At 52.1% G+C, this 19,081-nt stretch overlaps 1 long non-coding RNA gene across 1 annotated transcript; it reads right to left on the bottom strand.

Annotated features, from left to right (window-relative positions):
- Positions 1 to 903: 903 nt before the first annotated feature.
- On the bottom strand, positions 904 to 17,133 carry LOC129131741 (uncharacterized). The gene is made up of 2 exons (XR_008535721.2): positions 16,964 to 17,133; positions 904 to 1,350 (listed from the first exon to the last, which is right to left on the bottom strand). It is a non-coding gene; the product is annotated as an uncharacterized LOC129131741 (long non-coding RNA).
- Positions 17,134 to 19,081: the final 1,948 nt, after the last annotated feature.

The raw sequence follows: 19,081 nt of genomic DNA, 5'->3' as shown, positions 1-19,081 counted from the left end.
TCTGGCATCGATAGGAACAGGGGCTGCTTTGAGCCGAAGCCTTCCTGAGCCCTCCGGGTGTGAAGCTGCAGTGAGAACTTATGCAAACACACACACGCTGTTAGCCGGCAGCTGAATTCAGCAGAAATCACCAGCTCTGCCTTCGCAAGGAAAACAAAGCCGGTGAAACGAGGCCGGGCCAATGGAACAAAAGCCCCTTGCTAACTTGGGTGAGAGCAGGAGGGCAGGCAGGGCTGCAGCGGCTGGGAGGGAGCCCTGCGGGCCATGGGGCTGGCCTGGGGCAGGGGCAGCGCTGCAGGGCCCTGCCAGGAGCTCCCGCAGCCCTTCAGCCCTTCAGCCCTTCCCTGAGCCCTTCCCCAGAGCCCTTCCTCCCCAAATCCCTTCCCCAAAGCCCTTCCTCTCCACAGCCCTTCCCCAAAATCCTTCTACCCCTCAGCCCTTCCTCCCCACAGCGCTTTCCAGAGCCCTTCCTCCCCTCAGCCCTTCCCCAAATCCCTTCCCCAAAGCCCTTCCTCCCCAAAACCCTTCCTCTCCACAGCCCTTCCTCCCCAAATCCCTTCCCCACAGCCCTTCCTCCCCAAATCCCTTCCCCAAATCCCTCCCCCAAACCCCTTCCCCTCAGCCCTTCCTCCCCAAATCCCTTCCCCAAATCCCTTCCCCAAACCCTTTCCCCACAGCCCTACCTCCCCAAAACCCTTCCTCCCCAATTCCCTTCCCCAAACCCTTTCCCCACAGCCCTACCTCCCCAAATCCCTTCCCCAAATCCCTTCCCCAAACCCCTTCCCCTCAGCCCTTCCTCCCCAAATCCCTTCCCCAAATCCCTTCCCCAAACCCCTTCCCCACAGCCCTTCCTCCCCACATCCCGTCCAAATCGCTCCTTGGCAGGAGGGGGAGACCAAGGCCTGCAGTTATTGATTTATTCCAGTTATTTTAACAGATTTACTGGAAAGCACCGAGGAGGAGGCAGCGGGGCAGCGCTGGGCTCAGCTGGCACACAGCCTTTCTTTGCTCCCCGCGGATCTGTGCCACCAACAAGCCCCTGGCCGCTGGCAGCGCTTGGCCATTTCTGTTCCGAGCCGCCTGCTGCATCCTCTGGCAGCGTCCAGTTGTTGTTTGGGATTTTTCCCTCCGCCCCCGCTGCGTTTCACAGCGTTCAGCTGGAACTGGGGAGGGGGCTCCGGGCAGGGAGATTCACCTACAGCAAAGCCGAGCAGTTCGGGCAGAGAAGGAGCCCCCGAGCTCCAAGCAGCCCTGCGGGGGCTCTCAGCTCCGCCAGAGCAGTGTCAGGATCTCTGCTGGTCAGAGTGACTTCGAGAAAAGCTGGAAAGTCTCTTTTCCCCAGCCCGGCGCCTGAAGAAAGAGTCAGGGCTCTTCATTTCTCGGTCTCAGGGTTGTTTGTTGTATCTTATCTATAAAAACCTTTCTTTTGTTTTGCTGAGTCAGTCAGAGCACTCTGCCTGCCCCCGGGGCAGTGTTATGTTTTTATACTAAAAACTATGTGTACAATGTTTACAATTACTTTCTAATACTCATCACTTATTTTAGACAGTGAGCTTCTACTCTAAATTAATCTGGAAGTGCCAACATCACAGCAGAAGATGGAGGCTAAGAAGAAGAAGGAGAAAGGCTGGACACGCTTAGATTCTTCTATTTTGTTTTTCTGAATTTCTATTCTAAAAACTTCAAAATTTACTTTTTTACATTGTGATAAATTCACTATCATTCTACTTAATTTCTCATGGCTTGCAGATCTTCATCTAAGCTTGGTAACTTGCTCTACGGGTCATAATTAAAACCACAGGGGCATTTTGGGCTCTGTGCCAGGGTCTCTGAGCCCCCTGGCTGGGGTCTTGGCCATTCAGGACAGCCAGAGGGATGCCTGGGTCCTGACAGGTCAGGGTTCCTCCGGACAGCCCCCCCGGGCCGTGTGCCAGAGTTACTCAGCCACCTTTTGTCGCCTTTCCATCCTACTACATATTTATCAGCCTCATTTGCATGGCCTTTGCATAAACCGCTGCAGGAGTGTCTCTCTTGAAGGCAAGCTGAAGTATGCATCTCCATAATTCTGCCGGCATTTTGACTTCCCAGGACAGAGCCTTTGTTTTATGCCATTGCCAGCAAATTCCTGCTCGGGTGGGCTCAGGTTTCCAGTGCACCATTAGCACACAGCCGTTCCCATCCACAGCTCCAGAGAATTTCCCTGTTCCCTTCCAAGTCCAAACAGCAGCAGCCCTGATGCTTTTGGGAATCCTCCATCTTATTTAGATGCCTGAACACAGTTGGGATGAAAACCTTTTTTTAAAAGCTCCAGGACCAAGGCTCTGCCACCAGAGCTCAGGGATGTGGCCATTCCTTATCCAGGTGCTCCTTTTCTGACTCCTCACAGCTCCACGGAGTGAGAGGAAATACAGTTTTGATTCCAGACCCTAATTAGGCCTCAGGAAAGGAGATCATGTGCTCACCAAAGGGTCCCAGCATCAATCCCAGCTTTGGCAGGGTTCACTTGTGGCTCCCAAGATGATGCTGAGGAGGGAGGGGGGTCCATCCCCCCACAATGTTTCCAGTGGGAATGGGAGAAAAACTCTCATCACATGGGCAGAAGGGGCAGGAGGAGGTTTATAAAAAGTTTCCATTTCTTGGTGTGAGGCAGCCATTTCTGCATCATTCCCACCACCTTCCACAGCACTGCTGGGACAGAGCCCCTTGTGGTTCCCAAGATGATGCTGAGGAGGGAGGAGGGTCCATCCCCCCACGATGTTTCCAGTGGGAATGGGGGAAAGACTCTCATCACATGGGCAGAACAGGCAGGAGAAAATTCATAAAAGTTTTAATTTCTTGATGTGAAGCAGCCATTTCTGTATCACATCCCCATCATCTTGCACAGCACTGCTGGGACAGAGCCCTGTGTGCCCAGGGCAGGCAGTGCAGGAGCCTGGGATGAGGACACCAGGTCAGGGGAATTGATTTCACAATCCTGGAAGAGCAAAAAACCCCACAGCAACAATCTCATCGGATGTTCCTGCAAATACATGCGTGTCCATTAGGCTGCTGGGCTGCCTGGAGTGCTGGCTGAGTGCTCCCGCCGGGATCGATGCTCCCCGCCCTTAAAAACCCACTAATCACCCTGATTTATGGGTAACATGCCTCGGCGGCACCCGGAGGCCTGTGCTTGTTCCGAGGGGAGGGTTTAAACCCTTCCTGCTTTTTAGTGCTTTTTGGTTGAGAGAAATCTGTGGCTGCTGCCTGCCCCACAGTGCTGGAGCAGATTGCTGGGGGCTGGGGAAGCAGCTCCTGGGGCAGGGATTCCATGAGCACCCAAGTTTTGGCAGTGTCCAGCACCGTGGCAGCTCCAAGGTGCAATATCTGTGCTGTAATTGCACTCTTGAGCCTCTTCTCTGCCCAGCAGGGTTTGGCTCATAGAGGCAAGTCTGGCTGCTCTGCGGTGTCCTGGGGCTGAGGGGTCTCAGAGCTGCATCCAGCCAAGCCAGGAGGCTGAAAAATCCCTAAATCCCTCCCTGCCTGTGCCAGGGAGCTGCAGCACAGACAAGGCCTCTCCAGCAGCCAGCAGCATCCCCTCTCTGGGCACTGGGAGTGGGAGCAGCATCACTGAACCAGGGCATCTCCCTGGTGATAGAAACGAGAGCAGGATCCCGGTACTAAAGTGATTTCAGCATCTATTATAAGAAAAAGAAAGGCCTAAAGCAAGGGTGATTTCCAGCATTTATTATAAGAAAAAGAAAGGCCTAAAGCAAGGGTGATTTTCAGTATTTATTATAAAAAAAAAGAGAGGTCTAAAGCAAGGGGCCCTGGGCTGAGCAGGAGCAGTCCCGTCCACCGGGGCTGGGTTTTCTTTTCAGCAGCAATGGCCCCGATGTCCCAGATGGAGCAGCACAATTCAGTGGGTCAGGAGCCACTTTTTATCCTGTTTTTTGTGCCCTTGGATTGGTTTCTGTTTGGATCCTTCATTTACATGAAGGTTTAAGGTACTTGATTGGCCATGACAGTTCTGTCCAGGCCGGCTCGTGGTGCACTGTACTGAGGTGTGTGATGGTACCTTGAGTACTGGATTTCCCTTTTAACCCCTTTTACCATATAACAACCAAACTAACAGCACATGCTTAGCGATCCATCAACTATTTAACAACACTTTCTAACTTATTTTTAACCCTGGGGCGCTGAGGAGCATCTCCAGGAGCATTGGGAAGAATCTCCACGGGGTGCTGCCTGCAGCCTGATGAGCACAGGGCTCAGCCCTGCTCTGCTCAGCTAATCAAAAGGAGCTGAAGTGCCTCCCTGATTGCAGTGAGTAAGTGCCTCGGTGGGCAGCAAATGCCGGGCACTGGAGAGCTCTTCAATCACACCACAAAATAGATGGCACAGCCAGAGCCTGCAGCCAGGAGCACTCAGGGGTTGCCTGGGGACCAGCGCACGCTTGTGAGAGAGGATTGTCACCACATTGCTCTTCACAGAGAGAGGCAAGGCACAATTCTTCCCGAGAATACTTCTGGGTTTCTCTGAACTCAGAGAAATTCTTATAATTTGCTGTACCTGCGTTTGTACGAAAGCAAAATGCAATATGAAAAATTGTTTACCCGAAGTGATGGTGTTTTATTTCCTCGGCCTATCAGGGCCAAGTGTGTGTTTGAGTCAAAACTATCAGCTAACAGTCACAAGATGTTGTGCAATTGTGTGCAGTCGAGTGCTTAGCAGACTCGGTTTAGATATAATGTAACATAGTATAATATAATATAGTGTAATATAATATAATAAAGTAATTAACCTCCTGATAAAATAGAGTCAGATACATCCTTCTCTCCCTTCGTCAGGGGTGTCATGCAAATTTGATAGAGGATGATGAGGGAGGAGGAAGAGGGAGGAGTAACTCCATCTCTGGCTGTTGTGAGGGGCTGCAGGAGAGACCCATCAGCCAGGCTGAGGCACAACGGCCTCGTGGTGTTTCTGGTCCTCAAATCTGTGAACCCACAGTGTTTTCAAAGCATTTCCTGTATTTAAGGAGAGAGCTGCTCTGGAGAGCTTCCCTGGATGCTTTACTCATGTCCTGTAAATAATGCATTAGTTTCACTTAGAGGAGGGAAAGCAGCCCAGGTTTGTGTTACTGCTGGGGCTGCAGACAGAGCACAGCATTCCCCCCTCCCCGGGCTCCTTCCTCGCCACAAACTCCTCGTTCCTAATTTCCCTTTTCCTATTTAATGAGCTGGTAAGCGCAGGGATGATGCCTGGCTCACAGTGCCCTGTGCATTAGGCAGAGATGATCCCATTAGGAGCAGTCTGGCGAGCCTGGCTGGATACCTCCCGTCCTGCCCGGGGCTGGGGCCAGGCTCCCTGGGACCCCCTGCCTTCCCCCAGGGCATGGAAACTCTCCTGGAGGGAGCAGTGCAGGCAGCCCCACAGCAGGGACTGTGAAAAATGCACGTATTTTATGATTGGCTTTTGGCAAATATTCAAATGAATATTATGTGTGTTGTGTTAGAAAGTGATGCTGTGTTAATTCTCTTAAGTAGTGTGTTAAATATAGTTTTAGGTTATAAAAATTGTTAAAATAGGAACGATGCTATGTAGGATACTTTTTTTAAAGAAAGGACTCACAGAGAAATAGCAGCCACAGGACACCTGAATCTTTCAGAGAAAAAGAATTTATTTCTCCATTATCAGGAGAAATGAACTTCTTCCCACCTGGAAGGCACTGTTAGGATTCGAAGGAAGAAGTTGATGATGAGCAGACAGAATCCTGTGTTTGAATGGAATTTATGCATCATGTATGGGGTGTATGAATATGCAACAGGTTATTGTTTTTAAGGATTAATCCGTGGGTCCTTTTTCAGGCTCATGCTGCCCAGAAAAAGGTACCCAGATATCCATAACTCTTTGTATTTATTGTCTCATATTTAATTAAAATTGTCCAAATTATTATTACTCTAACTGTATAACTATTTTTATAACCATTTTATTACTATTAAACTTTTAAAACTTTCAAAACAAGCGATTGGCGTTTTTCACAGGGACCATGCTGGTTCATGCCAGCCCTTTCCTGGGATGGATCTGCATGCCCTGCCATGCTCCGAGCAGGTTTGCAAAACAGAGCTTCACCTGGGAGATGGACAAGCTTCCAGAAGTGTGGGTCGTGCTCCAGGGAAAAGAATGTTTTCAGCTGTCTGCTGGTGAAGCAAAGAGAAGGGAAAACAAGTCCTGCTGTTGGAACCCACGACCTCCTGGTCCAGGGGTCAGGACGTGGCAGCTCATCAGCTCCCAGCTGCCAGAGGCACGGCAGGTACTGGGGTGTCACAGCCTCACTGTTCAATAATTCATCAGAAAAGGCCAAGCAGAGGCAAGTGCTGGGAGCAGCCCAGTGGTGGGAATACGTGAGCAGCCTCAGGAGGGCCAGGCTGCAGCGAGGCCCCCACTCTGCAGCAAGCAGGGCTGGCAAGAGCTGCTTGGAAAGCTTTGGGTGGCTTTGCTCCCAGTGACATGCCTGTTGATTTTCCCTCTGGCCCTCCTGTGTGGCTATTATATTTTCTGAAAAATCTTTTCTTTAGGATTTTTTCTTCTTGAGAAGCTGAGAGGCCTCAGGAACAAAATGTAAGCTATGGTTATCTGCTGCTGTGGAATGCAACAGGTGGATCTGGGATTGGTCTCATGTGGTTGTTTCTAATTCATGGCCAATCACAGCCCAGCTGGCTCGGACTGTCTCAGTCAGTCACAAGCCTTTGTTATCAATCTTTTTTTTTATTCTTAGCTAGCTTTCTGATTAAATTTTTTCTTCTGTTCTTTTAGTATAGTTTTCATATAATATATATCATAAAATAATAAATCAGCCTTCTGAAACATGGAGTCAGATCCCCGATTCTTCCCTCATCCTCGGACCCCTGCAAACACAACCACACTCCTGCAACTTTTGTTGCATCATTTTCTTCCCTTTACATCCCTCTTTCCCTTTTCTGTTTCAGGCCAGGCTAGGAAGGAGAGCAGCAGGGCCTCCCCCAGCACAGCTGGCACCCCCCAAACCCTGCAGAAGCCCAGGGGAGGCTGAGCCAGCCTTGCCCACAGCCCTGCTCAGTGTTTGGGGGAGCCCTGAGCAGGGGCTGCACCCCAGGCTTGTGCCCCCACCCAGTGCCCAGCCAAGGGACACCACACCCACAGGCAGGTTCCTGGTGCCCATCCTGCAGGTTAAATCTGTTCCCAGCCACAAATTAGACATCCAGTCTCTTGAGCTCAGCTTAAATTACAGTGCAGGGTTACAGTGCTCCTTCTAATTAGGAGCTTTGCTCTGGAAGCACAGCCCTGCAGCAACGCCCTGTGCACACTTCCTCCTGCCAGGGCAAACCAAGGCAGGGGGGCCCATCCTGCCCATGGAGCCCCTGGAGGGGCCCCATCCTGCCCATGGAGCCCCTGGAGGGCCCCATCCTGCCCTTGGAATGCCTGGAGGGCCCCATCCTGCCCATGGAGCCCCTGGAGGGGCCCATCCTGCCCATGGAGCCCCTGGAGGGCCCCATCCTGCCCATGGAATGCCTGGAGGGGCCCATCCTGTCCATGGAGCCCCTGGAGGGGCCCATCCTGCCCATGGAACACCTGGAGGGGCCCATCCTGCCCATGGAACACCTGGAGGGGCCCATCCTGCCCATGGAGCCCCTGGAGGGGCCCATCCTGCCCATGGAATGCCTGGAGGGCCCATCCTGCCCATGGAGCCCCTGGAGGGGCCCATCCTGTCCATGGAGCCCCTGGAGGGGCCCATCCTGCCCATGGAATGCCTGGAGGGGCCCATCCTGCCCATGGAACACCTGGAGGGGCCCATCCTGCCCATGGAATGCCTGGAGGGGCCCATCCTGTCCATGGAACACCTGGAGGGCCCCATCCTGCCCATGGAGCCCCTGGAGGGGCCCATCCTGTCCATGGAATGCCTGGAGGGCCCCATCCTGCCCATGGAACACCTGGAGGGCCCATCATGCCCATGGAGCCCCTGGAAGGCCCATCCTGCCCATGGAGCCTCTGGAGGGGCCCATCCTGCCCATGGAGCCCCTGGAGGGGCCCATCCTGCCCATGGAGCCCCTGGAGGGCCCCATCCTGCCCATGGAGCCCCTGGAGGGCCCATCCTGCCCATGGAGCCCCTGGAGGGGCCCATCCTGCCCATGGAGCCCCTGGAGGGGCCCATCCTCCCCATGGAGCCCCTGGAGGGGCCCATCCTGCCCATGGAGCCCCTGGAGGGCCCATCCTGCCCATGGAGCCCCTGGAGGGCCCATCCTGCCCATGAAACGCCTGGAGGGTCCATGGAGAAGGTCCTGGCCCTGGAAGGTCCAGCTGTGTCACTGGTGGGAGGGAAGGTGGCATCAGGTGGTGCCGCCCTGCACCTCACGCTGGATTTCAGCCCAGCACAGCCCCAGCTCCAGCTCTACAAGGCTGGGACAGAGGAGTGGCCAAACTGGGTTTTATCCCAAGCCCTCAGCTCCTCACAGGGGGTCAGGCCATGCCAGGACCCATCAGAGGCACCGCTGTGTGCCATAGGGAGGGCTGGGGTACTTCAGTGCCTCATGAAACAGCAGCACAAACAGTCCCTGCTCCAGCATCACTGTCTGGGCAGCTGTGCCAGGAATGGGTTTGGCTGCTCCCCTCCCCTGGAGCTGCCAGAGCCTGGAGCCAAGTGGCAGCTTCCCAGGTGCCCAGGCAGCTGCAGCATCTGCAGGGATAACTTGGCACTGCTGGAGTCTTTGTCCTAACAAAGAAAAAAGTAGATTGAAAAAAAAAACCAAAAAACAACCTCCTGGAGGGGGCCAGGAGCTGCTACCCTGGGCTGGGTGGGAATGGGAGAGGGGGGCTCCCATCCCAGCAGGATGAGGTACAGCAGCAGTGGGAAAGGACTGGGGTGCTCCCACACCCATCTGGCCTTTGGGTCAAAAACAAACCTGGACAGAACATCTGCAGATTTTTTACTGAAACTTCACATTCTCTCTCAACGATAAAATTTCACTTTCTGGTTTGTTGTTTTTTAACCAGAATAACCTAAAACATTTCAGAAATGTGCTCCGTGGCCCAGCCCCAGATGCCTCCAAGCATCCTCAGTGCAGCAGCCCCATCCCAGCCTGTCACAGACATCTTTTATGGAAAATCCTTTCCTTAGGATTTTTTCCTCCTGAGAAGCTGAGAGGCCTCAGGAACAAAATACAAACAATGGTCATCTGCTGCTGTGGAATGCAACAGGTGCATCTGGGATTGGGCTCATGTGGATGTTTCTAATTAATGGCCAATCACAGCCCAGCTGGCTCGGACTCTCTGTCTTAGCCACAAAATTTTGTTATTAATTTCTTTCTATTCTATTCTTAGCCAGCCTTCTGAGATGAAACCTTTTCTTCAGTTTTAATGTAATATATATCATAAAATAATAAATCAAGCCTTCTGAAACATGGAGTCAGATCCTCTCTCTTCCCTCAACATAAGGCCCCTGTGAACACAGGGCTGTCCCACCAGCCCTCTCCTCCCTGCTCTGTCCCTCCCCTCCGGATGCAACCACAGCCCACAGTGGCTGCAGAGCTCCGGACGTGTCCCTGGGTGCTCCCCTCCTGCCCAAATGATATTTCTGTGGTCTGGCAGCTGAGAGCCAAACCTCTTCCCGCTGCCCCTGGGTTTGGCACGGCTGCCAGAGCCCCGCTGGAGTCAGCACAGGGCTCCCAGCAGCCAGGCAGGGCATCCCTGCAGAGCCTGAGCTGCTCCATCCAGAGCAGGGTGCCACTGCTTTCATTCCACCTCCCCAGCCCTGGGCTGGCCACTCCCATTGTCCCCCAGCCACCAACACTGCAGGTCCTTGCTCTTCCCAGGCCTGGGAGGAGCCCCCATCCTGTGCATTTCTATGCAAACTGGGGTCCAGCACCACCAGGCAGCGGCCAAGTTGTCCCACCAGATGTAAACTTTGGGCCATTGTCCCTCTAGAACATTTGTCACCTATAACACCCACTGTTTTCCTGCACACTGTTCAGTTTGTAATGATGCATCTGTATCCAAAAATGGGGTCCAGCAGCACCAGGCAGCAGCCAAGTTGTCACACCAGATGTAAACTTTGGGCCCTCTAGAGTGTTTGTCACCTAAAACACCCACTGTGTTTTCCTGCACATTGCTTTAGTTGTAATTTAGTTGTAACTGATTCATCTCTATCCAAACTGGGGTCCAGCAGCACCAGGCAGCAGCCAAGTTGTCCCACCAGATGTAAACTTTGGGCTATTGTCCTTCTAGAGGGTTTGTCACCTAAAACACCCACTGTGTTTTCCTGCACACTGCTTTAGTTTGTAATTGATGCATCTCTACCCAAACTGGGGTCCAGCAGCACCAGGCAGCAGCCAGGTGCCTCCAGGCTGTCCCACCAGATGTAAACTTGGGCCATTGTCCCTCTAGAGGGTTTGTCACCTAAAACACCCACTGTGTTTTCCTGCATACTGCTTTAGTTTGTAATTGGTGCACATAAATATACATAGATATATATACAGAAACTCAGTGAGCTGGTCACTATTTAAAGCCTGGGCAAGGAGGAGGACCAGAGCCAAGCCTGGTTTTTAGGAATGGGACACAGGTGCAAGCTGAGGGCATGGCCCCAGGCTGTTGGCTGCATGCCAGGGCCATGGGCCCATCATCCTGCAGCGTGGATGGGGTTTGGAGGAGCTCAAACAACCTCTGCAGTGGGCTGGAGTGGCCAAGCCTGGCTCTGTGGAGCTGTGGGTGAGCCCCGGCCCTCTGCATCCCATGGGATCCCCCAGGGGAGCCCAGCAGCACCCATGGCAGTGGGCGATGGTCAGTGCTGGGTGCCAGGACAGATGCTGGGTGCCAGGGGTGCCACAGAGGCTCTGCTCTCGCACCAGGGCACAAGGACAGGCTCTGCCAAGCCCCACACCCATCCTCATCAGCCGGGGATTTGTGCAAGAGGAGCCCCGGCGGAGGCAGAGGCAGGGAGAGCCCGGTGGCTCGGCTCCTGCCCAAGCACACAAACCACCTCCTGCCCCAGCACAAACACAAACACAAACACAAACCACCTCCTGACGAGCACAAACCACCTCCTGCCCGAGCACAAACACAAACCACCTCCTGCCCACAGCCCGGGCCTTGCTCTTCCTCCCACAAGGGACAAAAGGGACAGAGCCAGCCCTCCCTGCCAGCAGCAGCCTCTGTATAGGGGATGTTTGTGCTCCCAGTGAAGGAGGAATGATGAGGAGGACTCCATCTTATCAGAAGGCTAATTAATTACTTTATTATTTATTATACTTTTTAGTTAATAATTTATTGTTAAACAATTATATAAATATATTATAATATAAAATTATAAATGATTTATTTATATATTATATATAATAGTATCAATAATATATATAAATAAATTATATCTATTATATTATATAATAGATCTAAATCATATAATAATTTATATATATAAATATATATTTATAATAAATACATAATACATAATATATTATAATAAATACATAAATATATATTTTTATATAAAATACATTTAATATAATTATATAAATATATAATATAATATATATGAATTTTATATATTTATAATGTACATATATTATAATAGAAAATTATATTAAGAATTATTATATATATAAATAATTTATTATTACTTTATTATTTATTATACTATATTATTCTATGCATCTAAAACTGAACCTGCCAAGCACTCAACCCTGCACACAACTGCACTGAATCTCGTGACTGTCCCCCAGCAGTTCCAACACACACACATGCTCTTGGCCCTGATAGGCCAAGGAAACAAAACACCATCACTTTGGGCAAACAAAACACCATCATTTTGGGTAAATAATCTCCATATTGCATCCTACTTGGGCACAAACAGAGGCACAGCAAATGATAAGAACTGTGTTTCCTTTCTCTGAGGTTCAGAGAATGTGAAATGCAGAAATATCCTTGGGAAGAATTGCGCCTTGCTTTTCCCTGCGAAGAGAAATGTGGTGCCCAGCTGGTGGGGACAGCAGTGGGGACCCCCCTGTGCCAGGCAGCCAAGAATCGAGGGCAGGGAGTGGCACAGCCAAGGGGTGCCCAGGGGGCTCCAGCTGGCAGGGGAGCCCTGCCCAGTGCTCCCAGTGCTCCCAGTGCTCGGCTGCGTTGGGATGTACCTGCCGTGGGCTCCACCCTCCCCCAGCTCAGCCAACTGGCAGGTGACGATGCCGGGGCTTTGTCCCTGCACTGTGATGTTGCCTGTGATTTATAGGTCATTTTACAGCAGCTGTAAAGAGGCTGTAAATTATAGGAGGGGCATAAATTAGCCACGGAGCCCTTTACTGGCCATAAAGATCTAAGGCCCACCACAGCTGCCTTTGGAGCTGGCACCCCGGGACATTCCCGAGGACAGCCAGGGGTGTCTTCAGCCAGGCCAGTGAGGCTGTGCTGACTTATTTAGCACGGCTCAAATAAATGGGGCCTTTTATTCCAGCAGGGCCACAGAGCCAGAGTGTGACAGGTGGGGAGGGGCCGGGGTGATGGGGCAGCCCAGGGGCTCCCTGGCCCATCCCAACCTTTCCCTTTTGTTTTTTTGGGGGGAGAAGTCACTGCATGGCCCCCAAGGGGGTCCTGGAGCTGGGACCCTGTCGAGACCCAAAACATTCCTCTGGCTACCCTGAGTGATTCAAGACCCTAGCAAAGAGCTCAGAAACCTTGGCACAGAGTCAAAAACACCTGTGCCTTCCATTTTAGTCCATAAAAAAAACTTAGCAACTTTGTGTGAAGATTTACAAGCCACAAGAGTTTGAGTAGAATGATAGTGAATTTGTCACAGAGTGAAGAAGTAGAATTTTGGGGATTTAGAATGGGGGTTCAAGAGGAAAGATGGAGGAATCTGGGTGTGTCCTGTCCTTCTTCTTCTTCTTGGTCTCCAACTTCTGCTGTGATGGTGACACTTTTGGATTGGTTTAGAATAGAGACAGACTGTCTAACATAGGTGATAGGTACTGGAAAATTCAAGATGGAAAGATGGAGATGGAAATTGGAAATTTCAAGATGGAAAGAAGGAGATGGAAATTGGAAATTTCAAGATGGCAAGATGGAGGATTTTGGGCGTGTCCTGTCCTTCTTCTTCTTCCTGCTCTCCACCTTCTGCTGGGATGGTGGCACTTTTGGATTGGTTTAGAGTAGAGACAGACTGTCTAGTACAGGTGATAGGTATTGGAAAATTATTGTAAATAAAGCACACATAGTTCTTAGTATAAAAAATTAACACCACCCCAAGAGCAGTGGTTGTGCCACAACCTGACCAGCTGGACAGAGAAAGAATGGAATAGATAAGAGAAAATAAACAACCTTGAAAAGCAAAACTGACAAATCTCGACTTCTTTGGTTGTGGGGCTGGGAAAAAAATGACTTTCTAATACCTCAAAAGTCATCTCAGCCACAAAAACCCAAAAGGAGCCCCAGTCCAGCCCAGCCTAGCCCAGGAGGGTTTGGTGCTCCATGTGCCAAGAGGCAGCAGCAGGATGGGGTCAACACCTCGGGGCTTGCAGGTGGCTCCATTCCCCATCTGCCAGCACCAGGGTCCCTTCCCTGGTGCCAGGTGTCCCCTGGGCTGTGTGGCCCCCAAATGGAGCCCCCCAACGTGGGTGAGCCCCCCGAATTCCAGCGCTGCCCCCGCCCTGCCTGGCGGCAGTTGATGCCCCGTTGTTCTCCCCCTGTTGTTCTCCTGCGTGACCCTGGAGCACAAGCAGCTTTGCAGCCTGTTAATTACATTATGTCTAACGAGCAGGATCAGGCGGAAGGGATTAAACCTTGGATGTGCTTCTGCGGTGCTGGAGCAGAGGAGAGAAAAGCAGCTTTATCCATTCAGAACGGGAGTCACTTTTCACACCGGCTCCAATCCCAGAGCTAATCCCCTTAGTTTGCCCAGTGCACTGACAGCTCCACACACAGGCAGGGCAGGCAGGATGCTCCTGGCCCCAGCCTCGAAATTTTCCTTGCCTTATCAAGCCTCAAAGCCTGCTGGATAAGCTCTGAGGAGATTCTGCAAGCCCTGCCCTGTGACCGTGTTCACAGGGGTCTGAGGATGAGGGAAGAGACAAGGATCTGACTCCATGTTTATGATATATATTACATTAAAACTATACTAAAAGAATAGAAGAAAGGATTCCATCAGAAGGCTGGCTAAGAATAGAATAGCAAAGAATGATAACAAAGGTTTGTGGCTCAGACAGTGTCTGAGCCAGCTGGGCTGTGATTGGCCATTAATTAGAAACAACCACATGAGCCCAATCCCAGATGCACCTGTTGCATTCCACAGCAGCAGATAACCATTGCTTACATTTTGTTCCTGAGGCCTCTCAGCTTCTCAGGAGGGAAAAATCCTAAGGAAAGGATTTTCCATGAAAAGATGTCTGTGACACTGCCCCATCACTGTCCAGGGACCCTTTTCATGGCTTCTCTGCTCACCACAGGACCAAACAGAAGTTCTGGGGAATTTCTGGGAGTTACCAGCAGCTCAGCATTTCCTGGGGCTGCAGCTGCTCACTGCATGGCAGGAGCATGGGAAGTGCTGGCGTGGGGTGCAAATTGTCCCCAGATACTTCAGGGAACGCCTTCCAAGAATTGGAGTCCCCACACACAGAGCACCTGTGGAGCTCCTGGTCCTTGAGACCACCCAAAATCCTGTGGCTGGGCACTGGGTGATCCCCAGGGCCAAGGAGGGCCCCAGAGCAGGCAATGCTGCATCCTCAGGCTGGGAACTGCCCACGGGAGGGGAGGGACTGTTTTGCCCAGAGATTCTGTCAGCCAGAGTGAGCCCCTGGGGGCATCAAACTCGGGCTCCTGGGCGAGAGATTTGCATGATTATTCAGCATGAATTCACATTTGATTTGCATGATTATTCAGCAAGAATTCGCGTTTGATTTGCATGATTATTCAGCATGAATTCGCCTTTGATTTGCATGATTATTCAGCAAGAATTTGCCTTTGATTTGCATGATTATTCAGCACGAATTTGCCTTTGGGACCGAGCCAGGCTCACCCCCTGTGTGACAAGGAAGGCACTTTGCATTCTGAGATGCTGGAGCATCACCTGCCTCCCCCTCAGCTACACAAGCTTAGCCACCACCGAGCTCCCTGGGGAATTCACAGAATCAAGGAATCATTTAGGTTGGAAAATACCCTTGGGATCATCAAGTGCCTCTGCTAACCCCACACTGCCCAGTCCCATGCCAAATGCAGCCCTGAGGCTGCCCAGCACACTCTGCCTGCACCTTGGCATCTCTGAGGAGCAGCTTGAGACAGGGAAAACCTCTGTCCCTGGCTGGGCATGGGGCTTGGCCCAGGCAGTGCCCAGGCTGTGCCACCAGCTGGGCTCAGCTCCCTGGCATTGCCCCCAGGAGCTGCAGCCCTGGGAGGGGTGGGCACAGCCACAGAGCCCCTGCCCAAACTCAGCTGTGAAACTGCAGCAGCAAACCTGGGCTGGTTGCTGGAGACCCCAAGGAGAGCATCTGCAGCTTGTTTCCAGCGTGAACTCCTGTAAAAAGGGCACTGTGTCTATAAATCCATCACGGGGAAGCTTCCTGGAAACCCAGTTTGGCTTCTGTTGCTCTCATTCCCTGTGCTCAGAGCCCCCAGGGCTGCAGGGCAGAGGCTGGGAAGGGCTGGCAATGCTGAAGGGGCCTTGCACATCTCGGAGTCCTGCAGAGTCACCTCTCGGCGCTCAGAGCAGGAAGAGGGGCTCCCACCCACCCTTTGGGCACCAAACCCCCCTGCAACAGCTCCCTGTGAGCCAGGAGCCTCTGCCAGGGCCATGCTCTGAGCCAGGCTGTGCTCTGTGTCCTCCAGCATCAGCTAAAACAGGTTCTAATGCCTCCCCAGCTCAGCAGCCAAGACAAGGGTGAATTGAGTCAAACATTGGCAGGTGGAAGTACCAGAGGATGCTCCTCCCCGGCAAATTAAGCCCAAATGAATTAATCAATGAGACAGATTTTAAAAGCTTTCATGCACTTGTGCAGCTCTTGCTCTATATATATATACACCAGTCACCTGCTCCAGAGCTGCTGGGCAGGACAGGACCCTGGGGAGAGCTGGGGACTGAGTCACCTTCACCTGGAGGTGCCCTGCAGCCATTCTTTTCCTGGCACCTGTCTGTTAGAGAGTGAAGGAAAGGGCAAGAGGATCCCAGCAGGCCTGGACACTGAGAGGAGCCATTCACAATCTGGAGGGGTGAGAGAGTTTAGGGTCTGTCTGTGGTTTCCTTTGCCTTCCTCCTCCTCCTGTTTCCAGCGTGTGGGAGGCATCTTCATCCGGCAGCATCAGCCTCGTGTGGGTTTGGCAGAGCAAGCGGGCACAGCTCTCTGCCCTGCTCTATAAATACAGCCCTGGCTTCTCCAGGGCTGTCTAGACAGGAAACAGCCTGAGAACTGGGAGAAAACTCCTGGAGTTAAAGGGGACTGGGACTGTGCTGGGAGCCCAGGGGAAACTGGCTACTCACTCCCAAATCCAGGGGATCCAAGGCTCTGGATGAGGGAGAGGAAGATGGGGAGGCAGCACAGCTCCACCACAACCACCCCTCTGTCCTGCCCTGGCCTCTCTGCCTCCCATCCTTATGCCAACCATTGCAGCTCTGCATGGGATCCACTGGATCCCTCACCCATCAGAGCCTGGGCAGGGCACAGGGACCCAGCTGCTTGGGTCCTTCCTTCCAGGTGCTAAACCTGCCTGAGTTTGTTTTGCATTGCTTTCCCTTCATACTCTTGCAGGGAAAAGTCCTCATCCTGGCTGTTTTGTCCCCAGCTGTGGCTTTTTATTTTTCCCTGTAAACATCCAAGTAGTACTTGAAAGAAAGAAAAAAAAAAACCCAGCTCCAGTTAGTGGGGGAGGAATCCTGGCCTGTGGGTAATGACACATAATGACAGCCCTTCTCCCTCTGCAAGGAGCTGCTGTTGGGCTTCCAAATGACAGCGTGCAGAAAATGCCATTAGCAGATTACCCAGCTGAAGAATCTTTGCAGTAACAAGAAGGGGAAATGCATCTGGCCTTGAGAGAAGGAGCTGCCAGCTCCATGGCAGAGGGGAATCCCATATCCATAGAGATGTCTGCATCTGCCCAGCCTGTTGTGCACAATCCAGGGATCCCACCAGGCCCAGGGACCAGTCCCCACGTCCCCATTTCCCAGGAGGGAGAGGGGCAATGTGTGGGTGCTGTGGGCACTGCTGGAGGGGTGAGATAAGGGGAGAGAGAGTCCTCATCTGAGGAGAACCCCCAAGAGATTTGTCTTGTGCCTGCACCACTGTAAAGGCTGTAAATTACTGACATCTCTTATCTGGAGTGTCCTCCCCCTGTGAGGAGGAGATAACAGCCTGAGGAGGTGGCTGTTGCTGCTCTGATGGACTTCAGCACCTTTATCTGCCCCTGGAGATCTTTTGGGGCCAATCCAGAGATAGCAGGAGGATTTCTCAGGGTGGAGAGCAGAGGGGACAGGATGGGCAGTGTCCTGGCCCTGCCCTGGCTCTAGAGACAGTCCTGGGTGTGCTGGTGTCACCAGGGCAGCTGAGCAGCACCAGAGCCTGTCCTTTCTCCATCCCCAGCCCTCTGAACCTGCCTGGCTGTGTGGGCACTCCCATGGAGCCCGAGAAGCCTCAGCAAGCATCAGGGATGGGAAGAGCTGGAGGTCCCCTGGGACAGCTCATTAAACACCCCAGCCCCTGAGCAAGCTGGGCTGGAACAGAATAACATTCATACAGCAGCTCAGCCTCAGTGCCACAGGGGCAATGTCAAACAAACATCATTAATTTCCCTCTGCAAATCAATGGGGGGCAGAAGTCAAGCTCTGCCAGCACAGGAGATGCACTGCAGTAGATAATCATCCCACATTTTCCCCGTTTTCTGCCATTTCCAAGCACCTTTATTGGCTGTGTGGTGTAGCTGTGATTAAAAATGAGATACCACAAGAATGCCAAGGAAATGGCAAAACCAGCTGGGCTGGGTGCTTTGAAGGTGCCATTGGTGTTCTGCATTCCCTGGGTGAGCTTGCTCAATCAGCTCCTGCCAGGTATCCTAAAACTGCAGCTATGGTGCCCCAAGCACTGCTGGTCCTGGAACAGGCCCTCTCCTCATGAAGAAGATGATGTTTGGGCAGTTTGGCAGCCAGGGGCTCCTATAAACCTGTGTTTCCCAGAGGAGCAGCCAAGTAGTGGTGGGTGGGAGAGGTTATGGTGTTGAGATGACACCAAGAAAAGAAAAGAAAAAGAAAAAGCCAGTTTGGGTCCAAAAGTCTGGGCTGGACAGAGAGAGGGGCTCGAGTTCTCCTAGAGGTGGCATCAGCAAACCCCATCCCTGCATGCCAGAGCGGAGCTGCCAGCCTTGGGCAGGGTGCCAGGCTGCTCTCTGTGACTCAGATGTTGCAGATGATGGGAAGTGCTTTGCCAAGGGCAGCCAACACACCTGGAGGAGAGCAAACCCTGCAGCCTGGCTGGGAGGGGACAGTGGGAAATGACATCCTGGGTGTGGGGATCTCTGCTGCTCACAGTGACCCCAAGAAAAGTTCCAAAGTCTCTTTTCCCAGCCCAGTGCTTGAAGAAGGAGTCAGGGCTCTTCATTTCTCGGTCTCAAGGTTCTTTATTGTGTCTTATCTGTAAAAATTCTTTCTCCTGCCCTGCCGAGGTCCATCCAGCAGGACAGTTCCAGGCACTCTGCCTGCCCCAGGGCAGGGTTATGTCTTTATACTAAATACTACCTGTACAATGTTTACAATTACTGTCCAATGCCTATCACCTGTGTTAGACACTGAGCTTCTACTCTAAACCAATCCAAAAGTGCCACCATCGCAGCAGAAGATGGAGGCCAAGAAGAAGAAGGAGAAAGGCTGGACATGCCCAGTTCCCTCCATCTTGCCTCCTGAACCCCCATACCAAAAACCCTAAAATCTACATTTTCACCCTATGATAAATTCACTATCATTCTACTTAATTTGTCATGGCTTGCAGATCTTCATCTAAGGTTGGTAATTTGCTCCATGGGTCATAATCAAACCCACAGGGGCATTTTGGGCTCTATGCCAGGGTCTCTGAGCCCCCTGGCAGGGGTCTTGGCCATCCTGGACAGCCAG

Source organism: Agelaius phoeniceus, chromosome 30, assembly GCF_051311805.1.
Source record: "Agelaius phoeniceus isolate bAgePho1 chromosome 30, bAgePho1.hap1, whole genome shotgun sequence".
Lineage (NCBI taxonomy): Eukaryota > Metazoa > Chordata > Aves > Passeriformes > Icteridae > Agelaius > Agelaius phoeniceus.
The sequence above is the reverse complement of the archived record's forward strand: the minus strand, read 5'-3'. Positions and strand labels throughout refer to the sequence as shown.